The 11,502-nt window shown below is 39.0% G+C and overlaps 1 long non-coding RNA gene across 1 annotated transcript in view; it reads right to left on the reverse strand.

Annotated features, from left to right (window-relative positions):
• LOC106809473 overlaps positions 1–9,486 on the reverse strand; it is a 19,698-nt gene extending 10,212 nt beyond the window's left edge. Inside the window, exons 1-2 of the long non-coding RNA XR_001393877.1 lie at positions 9,387–9,486; positions 6,151–6,256 (exon numbers count right to left, since the gene is read on the reverse strand). This is a non-coding gene — a long non-coding RNA (uncharacterized LOC106809473). The remainder of the gene's footprint in view (positions 1–6,150; positions 6,257–9,386) is intronic.
• Between the last annotated feature and the right edge of the window lie 2,016 nt (positions 9,487–11,502).

Raw genomic sequence — 11,502 nt, forward strand, 5'->3', positions numbered from 1 at the left:
CCTGCGCCCGGTGCCGCCAAAATTGGAGCGGCGGATATACAGGTACGTGTGCGCCTTCATTGTCGGCTGCGCTCGTTACACGAAACAAGTTTTTTTTGTAGATATCTTGTTTTCATGCCTCCTGCGGTGATTGGACTAGAATACATATGTTTGTCGAGATAATATCCCCTATGGTGTTTTAAAATGACACATAAAAATTATTATAATTATATAATGTATTGACATGGGTTTTTTAGCCGCATATTGAGACGTTTCGCGATAGGCTATACGTAGGGTTGCCTGCATTGTTAGAGTTATTATATAGGTATCTTTACATTATCACATTTTGCATCTGATTATATTTTAGTGAAATTTATTAAACCTAGGCTGTCACAATATGTGCGCGTCGAATGTCAATAAATGACTGCATGCTAATGATTTGTCTGTGGTCGTCTGCTTGTAAATTATATATATATATATATAATATATATATAATTATATATTATATAATATATATATATATAGGTCTATATAACATTTTTTAGAATAAGTTTGTGTTTGACAGCATGTAATGCATGGGACATAACAGCATGTAATGCATGGGACATAACAGCATGTAATGCATGGGACATAACAGCATGTAATGCATAGGACATAACAGCATGTAATGCATGGGACATAATAGCATGTAATGCATGGGACATAACTGCATGTAATGCATGGGACAGAACAGCATGTAATGCATGGGACCTAACAGCATGTAATGCATGGGACCTAACAGCATGGCGCGGCAGCATGAGGCATAACAGCATGACAGCGCAGCATGGGACCATGCCTCGGCAGAGACGGGAAAAATCACACGTAACACCGCAACGGCATGCGTTTTTATAGCCGTGACCGTTTTAGATACGATATACTCATCAACAACAGCGCCAATTAACCAATCGTGCAGCATCTTCAATTATATACACAACGCTGTGTATAGATAGCTAGACTAGCTGAAAGTACTGACTGACATCTGCAGCCATGTTCGTGCTTGCGGTTTCCAACTACACTCCATAAGGGAAAAGTTTTAGTGTGTTCAGCCAGCGGACAGGGTCAGCTTAGTATAGGTGTAATCAGAATCGTTTACTTTGTGTACACTAGATGTCTTTTCTCGTTGAGCAAAGCGTGATAGTTTTCGTGACACCCCATTTCTGTGTGTCCATTTACATTGTGGTTTACCAGCTAACCTCTACGACTGGTACGTGTTTGGATTGCATAATGTTTCATTTCTTGGGTTACAGCTTACGCGTATCTCCCAACGGACTGAACGTCATATAAAAGTAAAATATAATGTGTGCACAGTGTAGTTGTATAGAACCTCACGTGTTCGTCGTCCTTTAACTTTCGATGATATATCGCGCGGGAAAACTATATATGCACCACTCACTACGGCGTCTGTGCACTGTGTTGGTTATAGCGTTCTATTCTCCCATCGGTCTACAGGGATTCGAAACGAAGGCGAGGAGATCAAGGACGTTGTTATAGAAACATCGTGGATGTTTATGACTGCCATAAGTTTTAAATGTCATATATTTTTCACAGCAGTTTACTTTAAAAGCTAAACGCCATTTTTGACTCATGATGTCTTAAAATGTGTTGCTGTTTTAGTTTTTGTTGTTGTTATTGGTGGTGCTGAAACGGCGGTGTTGATGGCGTTAGGCGCAATGCTAGACAGGATTTCTACTATTATATATTACTAGCGGGATACCCGGCGTTGCTCTGGGTAATCAGTGGCGTTACTCAGTTGGTGACCGCTTGGTAAAAAGGAAAATATCTAACTATCTATCTATCCATGCATCCATCCATGCATCCATCCATCCATGCATGCATCCATCCATCCCCTTCCATGCCATTCCATCCCACCGCATCCCATCCCATCCCATCCCATATCCCATTCCATCCCATCCCATCTCATCGCATCTCATGCCATCCCATAACATGCCATGCCATGCCATGCCATGCCATAGCATCGCACCCCATCCCATCGCACCCCATCCCATCCCATCCCATCCCATCGCATCCCATCCCATCCCATGCCATGCCATGCCATCCCATCCCATGCCATCGCATGCCATCCCATCCCATCCCAAACAGTAAAAAATAATAAGAAATCAAAAGATAAAATACATTAAATATAAGAAATAAAAATTAAAAAGTAAGAAACTAAAAATAATACATAATAAAGAGGTAGGTAAAGAGGGAAAAAAGGAAGAAAATGGGAAAATAAGTTCCCCAGCTGGGACTCGAACCCGGAATGCCGGTGTAGGACACGGTTATTCTAGCGATTAGGCCACTGCGCCATTAAGCGTAAACCCACGTACGTACACACGTGCACACGTACGTGATGTTAATCTGTACGTACCGCCATCTATTGATGAATACAATTTTTTTGAATTTTAAATTTTTAAACTTTTTTACATTTTTGTTTCAGCCAGAACCACCTCCCAGACGTGCTGATTCTGAAAATATCTTTAGTTTTTCTCTAGGCTGCGGAGTTCTCTAGTTATGCGAGTACGAACTAATTCGGCTGAACAACTTTATATATACTAGCAGAAAGTATACCCGTAGAACCAGCAAATGTTATCTTTAAATATAAACTCCATGTAAGTGACACAGTTAAAGTTAAATATTTCATGTAACTGAAAAGAAAACCACTGCACTGGGTACAACAGAACACTGGCACAGCTACTGGCCACTGACTACTGTGTCAGTACGGTGTACGTCAAAGCAGAGTGAGCAGGGGGGAATCTGCAGTAGGGAGGGGGGATCTGAGACGTAGCACCATCTATTGAGGAATAGATTTTTGTTTGAGCCAGAACCATCTCCCAGACGTGGTGATTCTGAATATGCTCATACGGCTCGGCAGTCAAGAGACGGCAAGTTAAGTATCCCAGTATGTGACTGTGGATCTGCGTGTAATCGCGGAGTGCCATCTATTGACGCAAAGCATTTTTTCGAATTTGTGATTGTGTAATACTTGATACTATAAGACTTTTAAATTGTTTTTTTCTGCCAGAACCATCTCCCAGACGTGGTGATCTGGTATATATCTTCAGTTAGCGCGATTGATGTGACAAATTCAGGGCGAAAAGCGAGGACACAAAAACACACACACACACACACAAGCATTAGCCAAATTATAGTATAGATAGATACATAGAAACCGGACAATGTGGCTATATTTTATCCCTGTATGTACAGCCACGTAGCCACTTACCCCCTGTGTACGACCACGCAATATTTATCAAGAATGAATTCGAATACCATAATAATACTGATAATACAATATTAGCATTATTAGCAGTTTTTAAGAGATAAGACCGTTTTAACCGAAAATCGAAGCGGTTATGATTTCGCCCTGACGTATATATCTAGAAACTTTCTAATTTCATTTGTGCAAATTTCATTTGCACAACGTGTAAGCTATCTATTTTATGCAGTCATTGGTATACCTGAAACTATGTCAATATTACATGTAGTCAGGATGACGCAGCAAAATAGCAACACTCGAGGAAGGATAGGAAAGAATATAAATTTCTAAGCATATACGCGTTTTTCGTTAGAGCGTTAACAACCTCAATCAGCATTATACGGGTTTATTTTTTCTATAAAGCTTTAAGTCTATAAAAGCTGTAAAGTACTTTTTATCCTACTCACCTGAAGTAAAGTTGCCACGGTTGCATTGCGGTGCCGGCTAGTTCTGTTGAACACAAGCATTTTGTCGCAAAATGCAATTACTCTTTATCGTCATAATTGTAACGCAGTATTTTTAATCATCATAACCTCATTATTTCCATAGTCAGATTACATTAATCTTGTTCATACTCCTTTCAGAACTATAATTCTAAGTAGTGAGAAATTCGCAATTTAAATTCAATACTCTTGTTCAAGTGTTTAGTATATAAGTGTGCTATCCTGCATTTTCACTTAATGCCTGCACGTATGTTACCTTGAATTAGTTTGGGCGCGATATATAGACAGATATAGGCACCGATAGTGCATCGCAATAATAATAATAATAATAAAAATAATAATAATAAAACGTCATAATCTATCGACTGCAGTACCCGTAAGCCATCTCCACATCACCTAATCAATTGAATAGAACTTTTTCCATTAACCCGGATTCATGGGAATTTTGATGCAGACTTGCTTATGTACGTGCCGGTAGCTAGTTCTGCTAATTTCATCGGTGTCACACAGCGGAGTCCACGTGCGTGTGTGACATTATCTATCGTCACGGAAATGATAACTACAGATCAGCCGGCCGTTAAAAAGTCATGCACTCGTAAATGTAATGGCGGAAAAAAATCCCATATACGATCAATATAATTGACAATAATATTAGTACAATATTATTGAAATTAAATTCAGTTGGCCACTAACGCCACAATAATATTGTGAAATATTATCGTCATTTGTGCTCTGATGCTGAAGGTGAACAGAACATCGCTTCGAAATACCACATGGTTGGTTCATATACTTCATTTGTCCCTGCACCAGATTTATCAGAATCGTTCAATTTTTTCGACTCCTTTCTGTTCGGACGAAGGGCGCTAAACTTCTTCTTGACATCTTCTTTAGTTAAATTGTCATATCCCTCCCGATACTTTGCAAGAAGTTTCTCATATGCTTGATCCTTTTTACCGCGGTTGCTGTAATCAGCGTTTTTTTTTACTTTCTAAAGAGCTGGCAGTTCCCGGTATAGTTCTATACATTCTAGAATAAACCTTCTTTCCTCTTCCTCCTCTTGGGAGGACATTTTTTTTCTCTTTGCTGCCTGACTTCACAATGAGATATTGCACAATATTCTGATTATGCATCACCAACAACACAATAAAATTTCGCAACTTTCAATGAAAATATCTACCGAGTTTTGATTCCGTCATGATATTGCGCAAGTCAACATTTTGCTTCAATATTACTCATGCACTAACGATCAATAATATTGTCAATTTTCATTATTGACAATATTATTGTCAATTATATTGAACGTGTATGGGCCGCTTATAATATTCGAGATGCACTCATTTGGACAGGAGATATTGTGAACGGACATACCGCCCGCCACTGCGGTCCTTTGATAGCTAATAATTAGAATAGGAAAGAATCATGATAAATTCTTCTAAAGCCGAAAGTGAGCGCGTCGCTGTTTGAGAAGATTAATCGAGAATTAAGAATCACGCGAGAAAATCTTTAGCGATACAATACCAGCGATTTCCCTACTCAGCCGTTACATAGCAAACTAGACTCATAGGCGGTAGCGTATAGCGCTGCATCGCTGCGGTGCGCATGTTCCAAAACATCAATCAAATTCCACACGGACGCGAGCAAGCAAGCACTCGCTGGCGATATGGATATCTATAATGAATTCTTTGGCAGCCTTATAAATCTAGTAGAATTCGATTTAGCGACTTAGATTAACTACCGCAGAGTAATTACGGCGGAGTAAACGCGGGAGATGTCTCACGCGAATATCAGCAGTTAGGTTTACGTGTGCGACCGCTGTTCATTTATTTTCATTTTAACCCTAATAACTCAACCGCAACATGGCAAACCGATGCTTGGGGTACGGTCATTGAAATATAGCATTGCAATAAAAGTTGGATGTTTCATGTTACTAGCAACATGATGTTAGGATCGTATGTAATTACATTCTTATATATGCACATATCAGCAGTCATTATTTAAATTGGCGAGATCGATATATTGATGTTAAGGCTATCGAGTATATGTAATCGAAGTATATAAGAAGGGGCATCGTCATCTACAATTATAAACATTAACCCTTAGAAACATTAATTAATACAACAGATGCTATTATCTTTAATGATACATATTGATGTGAATGTGTTTTTTACAGACACTAATCGTAACATATCGAACGCAACATTCAAATGTATTGCAGTTGCAGTGGTACCTGCCACAACAAAAAATGCCCATGCAAATCAGGGGTGAATAATGACAACTATTCGTCATGGCAATAATACTCACATAATTCCATGAATAACGACAATAATAATTTGTCATTATTCACCCCTGCGCATATCTAGCACACGTCAACATCGGCTGAGTAGTATATCTAGACATATAGTAGACACTAGTAGTATATATATAGAGACTTACCTTACTACCAAAGAGAAGGCATAACACAACTGTGGTCGTCAGCTGACTGTGTACAAATAATATCATGTAGAGAAGGTCTGGATTGGCCGGAGATTGCAAAAACAACCTAATGGAGAAAAGCAGTACGCGCAAATTAATCTAACAGAAACGTTAAGCTGTCCGCTAGCCATTACATTATACTCCTCGTTGCGGAGGCAGTGGTCGGTGAGCTTGCATGGCCTCCCACACACGCATGTCCCCCCCCCCAGACACACACGCACACACACATACACATGCACACACGCACACACACATGCACACACATACACACGCACACACACATACACATGCACACACGCACGCACACACGCGCACACATACAGTTGTAATTTGTAATGATTATGTGGTTTGCGAAATATCATGTAGTTAGTTTGCAAATCTACAAATGGTTCGACTAATTTGAGAAATCGTACACCATACTCCCACACGCGTAGGCCTCCTACACACCGCCGATTGCCACGTTATATGCGGAGGTATTTACGGCTAGGCGTTTACGGAGTTCATGCAGTTACCATCGGGCTGCTCGTCTGTGAGACAGAAACATTCGAAGTTACGCGCCATCAATTAGTGGCGGCATCGAGATATTGATTTAGCAAGCCTCACGAACTGACTTTGTGAAAAGACACGCGGGCGACGTGAAAAAATGTGAAAAAAAACGCGAAAGACGCGAAACGCCACTATTCGGCCAGCATTGATTTCGTACGTTGAAGGAAATTCGTTAAACGATTCGTCATTAACCGTCGCCGCTTCGAATTCGCCTGCTCCTTAAATCAACTCGGTCTGGTTAGCAAGCTGTTCGGTGTGTGCATGACGGCGAATGTAATAAGTCATTCATTAAGTTTCAAAAACATTCTGCAACATCGTTAGGACGGCAATGCTGTGCAATTTTGACCATCATTCGCACATCGTTGGAATCCAATTCATTAATCACGTTCGGCGAGTTATAATTCTAAAAGCTTTTGCTGGAATTTGAGGTTCAGCTCTAGCGGGGATTCGACCGTGAGAAAGTATAGCTGCTATTTGCTATGATTAGAGCACTTGCAAACGTATTTACTGAGTCTATACTGATCTCGCGGGTACGGTATAGCGAGCGACGGTTTAAGAGATAACTGAGTATCATTGATCAACCTCCGGTCGTCAGTAACGCACGAAGTGGTTAGAAGCTGCCAAATCCCCGCGTCACAGAGAAATCGTAGTGCATGTAATAAACTATAGTGGTTTAGAAATGTCAATGAAGGATAACAAACATCTGTACCACAAATCCTATAACATGTGTTCACACCTTCTACGTATGCTTCGCTACTATACTCACCATAAAGTTTCCTTAAGAGCTTACATGACATAAATAGATAATAACTATATATCAATAACAATAAAGGAGAGGCCAAATAATACTGAGAGGATTATAAGTGCAAACTTAATTGCATCGATGGGGAGCAAACGTAATCAGGACTGGAATATAATCAGGATTGAATAAAAGCAAACAAACGTTTATTGTTATCCTATCATGGGGCATGTGTGCGCGCGTGTGTGCGTATGTGCATGTGTGTGCGTGGGTGTGTAGGCGTATGCGTAAGTGTGCAATTCCAGCTACAGTAAATCAATAATTGGAGAGTCGTCTGGCCTGTTGAATAGAAATGTTAAAATCCTGAATGTAATAACAAAACGATTAGATGAGACAGACAATTGATTAGATAAAACTCAAATTTACCTGAACTGCGTTAGTTGCGTAATTGTGTTACTTATTCACGGGAAAAAAATTCGGAAAGGTTGATGTAGATAATTTAGAATATTCATATAATAAGAAAATCAAATAAAAACGGGAAAAAATATTTATAACAAGACTCTCTTCTCTCTCTCTCTCTCTCTCTCTCTCTCTCTCTCTCTTTCTTTTTCTCTCTAAATAATCCAATAACTGCTATCCTAGAAACGCACACAGTATTTCCGCAAGTTGGTTTTCTAGAAAATTCTTCGCGTGGATAACCGATAGCATCCACTCGTGTCAACAATAAACTTTAACGAAGAAGAGATAGAGAAGATTGCAGCTTCGCAGACGAGTCTTCATATCTAAGTAAACCGGCTCGTCTTACGCGCGCGCTGCGGATCTCACAAAACACGTGTCGCGAAGCCAATGTATTCTGTACTCAGGCGACGCCTGCGCCTTTCATACACGCACCGCTGTATCACCAAGTGAAAGGCGTCGCGTCGCAGCACATCGCCACGCAAGCAGCCACATATTAAACAAGTGCTTCCCGCCGCGAATAAAGAAGCCATCATTGGCGTGTCGTCAATAATACGGCAATTTCGCAATCTAGCGAGCGATTAACAACAGTAAGGATGCCGGACACTATGGCGCTGACTGTCGTTCTCACCGCACACGAGAACTGCCGGTGCGCGCAGCACGTTATCAAAGGACTCATCTAACCTAAACCGAAAAGTGATTATGAAAGTTTCCATGTCGCCCCCGTAACGGTAAAATGCCAAATACGCTTCGAGGTGAAAACTGAATCTGCGCGATTTAATTAAATTTCTACTAATTGCGCCAGTATCAATTCATCATCGTACATATATTTCCATCAGTGAAATGCTCACCATGCTGACGTACGTACACATAGTCTATATAAGCATTGTAATTATTCACGACAGTGTGTGATTGATAAACGGTTGGCTTATGTCAGATTTGAAATAATGTTCAAGACAAATGACTACAAACGACTATTGCGTTTAACATAACTTTGCGTAATATTTTAAGATTTGTATATCTGCACGTGCAACAATATATTGCGTATGCTGAATATATGAAACGTACTAACCGTGTGACGATGTATTATGTTAATTATAATGTATCAGAAAGTACCACGAGAGCATAGGTGAACATTGAATGATGTACTAAAAAGTGCCACGAGTGTAGGTGAACTTTGAATAAACGCATGCGACGGTTAGTAAAATGTGTAATATATAATAATTAAATTAATAATATATAATTAATAAATAATAATAATAATAAGTAATTAAAAAATAAATAATAAGTAATGTGTAATAAATAATAATAAAATGTTGCTTAAAATATATCTAACTGCTACTTTTAGTTTCAATAGTATTCTACTTCCTACTTGTGTAGGATGCGTTACAATGCATAATTACAAATACTTACATTGTAACTACTTTGTGTTATTATACTGTGTAATAATACTCACATTGAGATGTTGAGGAATAGCGACAGTAGCGTCTCGTTGTAGATCGCCCAGCTGATGAATTTACTCTCATTAAATTCGGAGGGCGCTTTCCTAACAACGAAGCACAGCCGAATCCCCCATAGCAACAAGCAGAGCTCGCCTACAAATAAAAAGAACAGACGCGATAAGTAAAAATGCAATTATGATATTACCACGGTTCATTTCAATACTTACAAAGCGTTGAAATTTATGTTAATAATTATATTATGTTCCGCTGGCAATTATAGAGGTGTTTTTTTCTAACAGTAGTTACGCCTACGGCCGGGCTATCATTACAATTCTGTTATGTAATTCTGTTATAGTAAATGCGTTAAAAGTGCATGCAATCTGACTAAACAGGTTATAGGAAATGTAATTAGAAAACACGAACCATTACCACGTTGCAGTAGTAATGTTCTATATGCCTATTATCATGGACATGTACACAAATGCACACACACGCACGCAATTACTCACGCACACACACACACACACACACACACACACACACACACACACACACAATATGTTATGTTATGTTATGTTATGTTATGTTATGTTATTTATGTTATGTTATGTTATGTTATGTTGGCTTTTCTGAGAAAATTCTCGTTTGTGCAGAAGAAGTACCCTCATCCCATTACTCTTAATATTACTGCTTTAATAGCATCTTTGTAAGAAAACCTCAAACAGAAAATTAATACACAGCGTTAATAGTTGCATGTAAGTAGCTGTGTCGGGAAACCTATAGCTAAGCTGTCATCACATACTTTCTTTCACAGACATTCTTCACAGACAGGCCATATCCAGATTATACGATAAGACAAGCTATAATTTATTGCACTTATAAGCGTTAATTCATTACACAATAATTGTAAAATGTGTATAAATCACGTGTTATCTAAGCTATTTATGCGTTCGAAGAATAATTATCATCTTTTTCTGTTCATACATCGATTTTATCGCCATTAACCGTTGTGGATAGATTTTACACTTGCATGGGTGGGCACATTCTTGTCGTTTGTGTAACCATAGCAAGATCGCAAATCTGTAACCGTAGCTAAATCACAAATCGTTCACGTAACAGGGGCACGCATTGCTTCTACGACGACACATTGCGAAAGAAAATTGGAACCTTTTTTGACATTTGAAATTAAAACCTGCTATAATTCAGGTTGTCATGCACCTGATACATTTTCATGCATTTCATTACAATATCATGCTCAAAAGATCAACATCAGATGTGAAATATAGATGAAAAACATTGAACATTATTATCGAAGTAAATTGCAATGATAAACTGTCATTATCTATAGCTATGGTTGAGTTGTTAAGGCAGTATCGAACAAATATTTCCCCTACTGCAGGTTTTTTTTTAATTAACCTGTGGTCCATGGACCCCTTTGGGGTCCGTGGATGGGCTTCAAGGGGTCCATAAACCCATATTGTACAATTTTTTGTTTATGTCCTTATGTGCATTTTCCTGGGGAGGGTAGCTTTCACCAGATTCTCAAAAGGGTCCATAACTAAAAAAGAGGTTAAGAACGTATACCACTGCCCTACTGCATAATGGGGAGTGATAAACGGTTTAGGAGTAGGTTATTTGCTAAGGGACTCCTGCACTACCTTGCTTGAGAGAATGAAAGTGCTTTAATCGGCTTCAATCTGGGAAGTTCATGCGTGAAGTGATACGCTAAAAGTGTGATGTATCACTGATATAAAATGCGAAACTTCGTTAGGGCATTCGCGACTCATTGCGTTAGGTTGTGATCATATAATAGTACTGCTATTACATCTAATACAATGCGTTGCGAGAATGTGCAACTTTAGATTATAATCGTGATTAAATTCTAGCTAAACACAATAGTCTCTTTTTTAAATGTGATTAAAATTTATTGTTAGCGCTTAATCCTATTCATTCATATATCAGAGCTTTTAAATAACTAAGTTGTAGACCAGTAAGATCAGTTCTATTGTGCATATTACTGAAAGCGGTTTAAGATTTCTCGGGTGTCCAGTGAGCAGGGTGTGTGTACGTGCAACCTATTTTCAACAGGTTCTATATATATACCATTCAGTTAAAATCCCGGGTGATGAA

This window comes from Priapulus caudatus, unplaced genomic scaffold (genome assembly GCF_000485595.1).
Source record: "Priapulus caudatus unplaced genomic scaffold, Priapulus_caudatus-5.0.1 Scaffold357, whole genome shotgun sequence".
Classification (NCBI taxonomy): domain Eukaryota; kingdom Metazoa; phylum Priapulida; class Priapulimorpha; order Priapulimorphida; family Priapulidae; genus Priapulus; species Priapulus caudatus.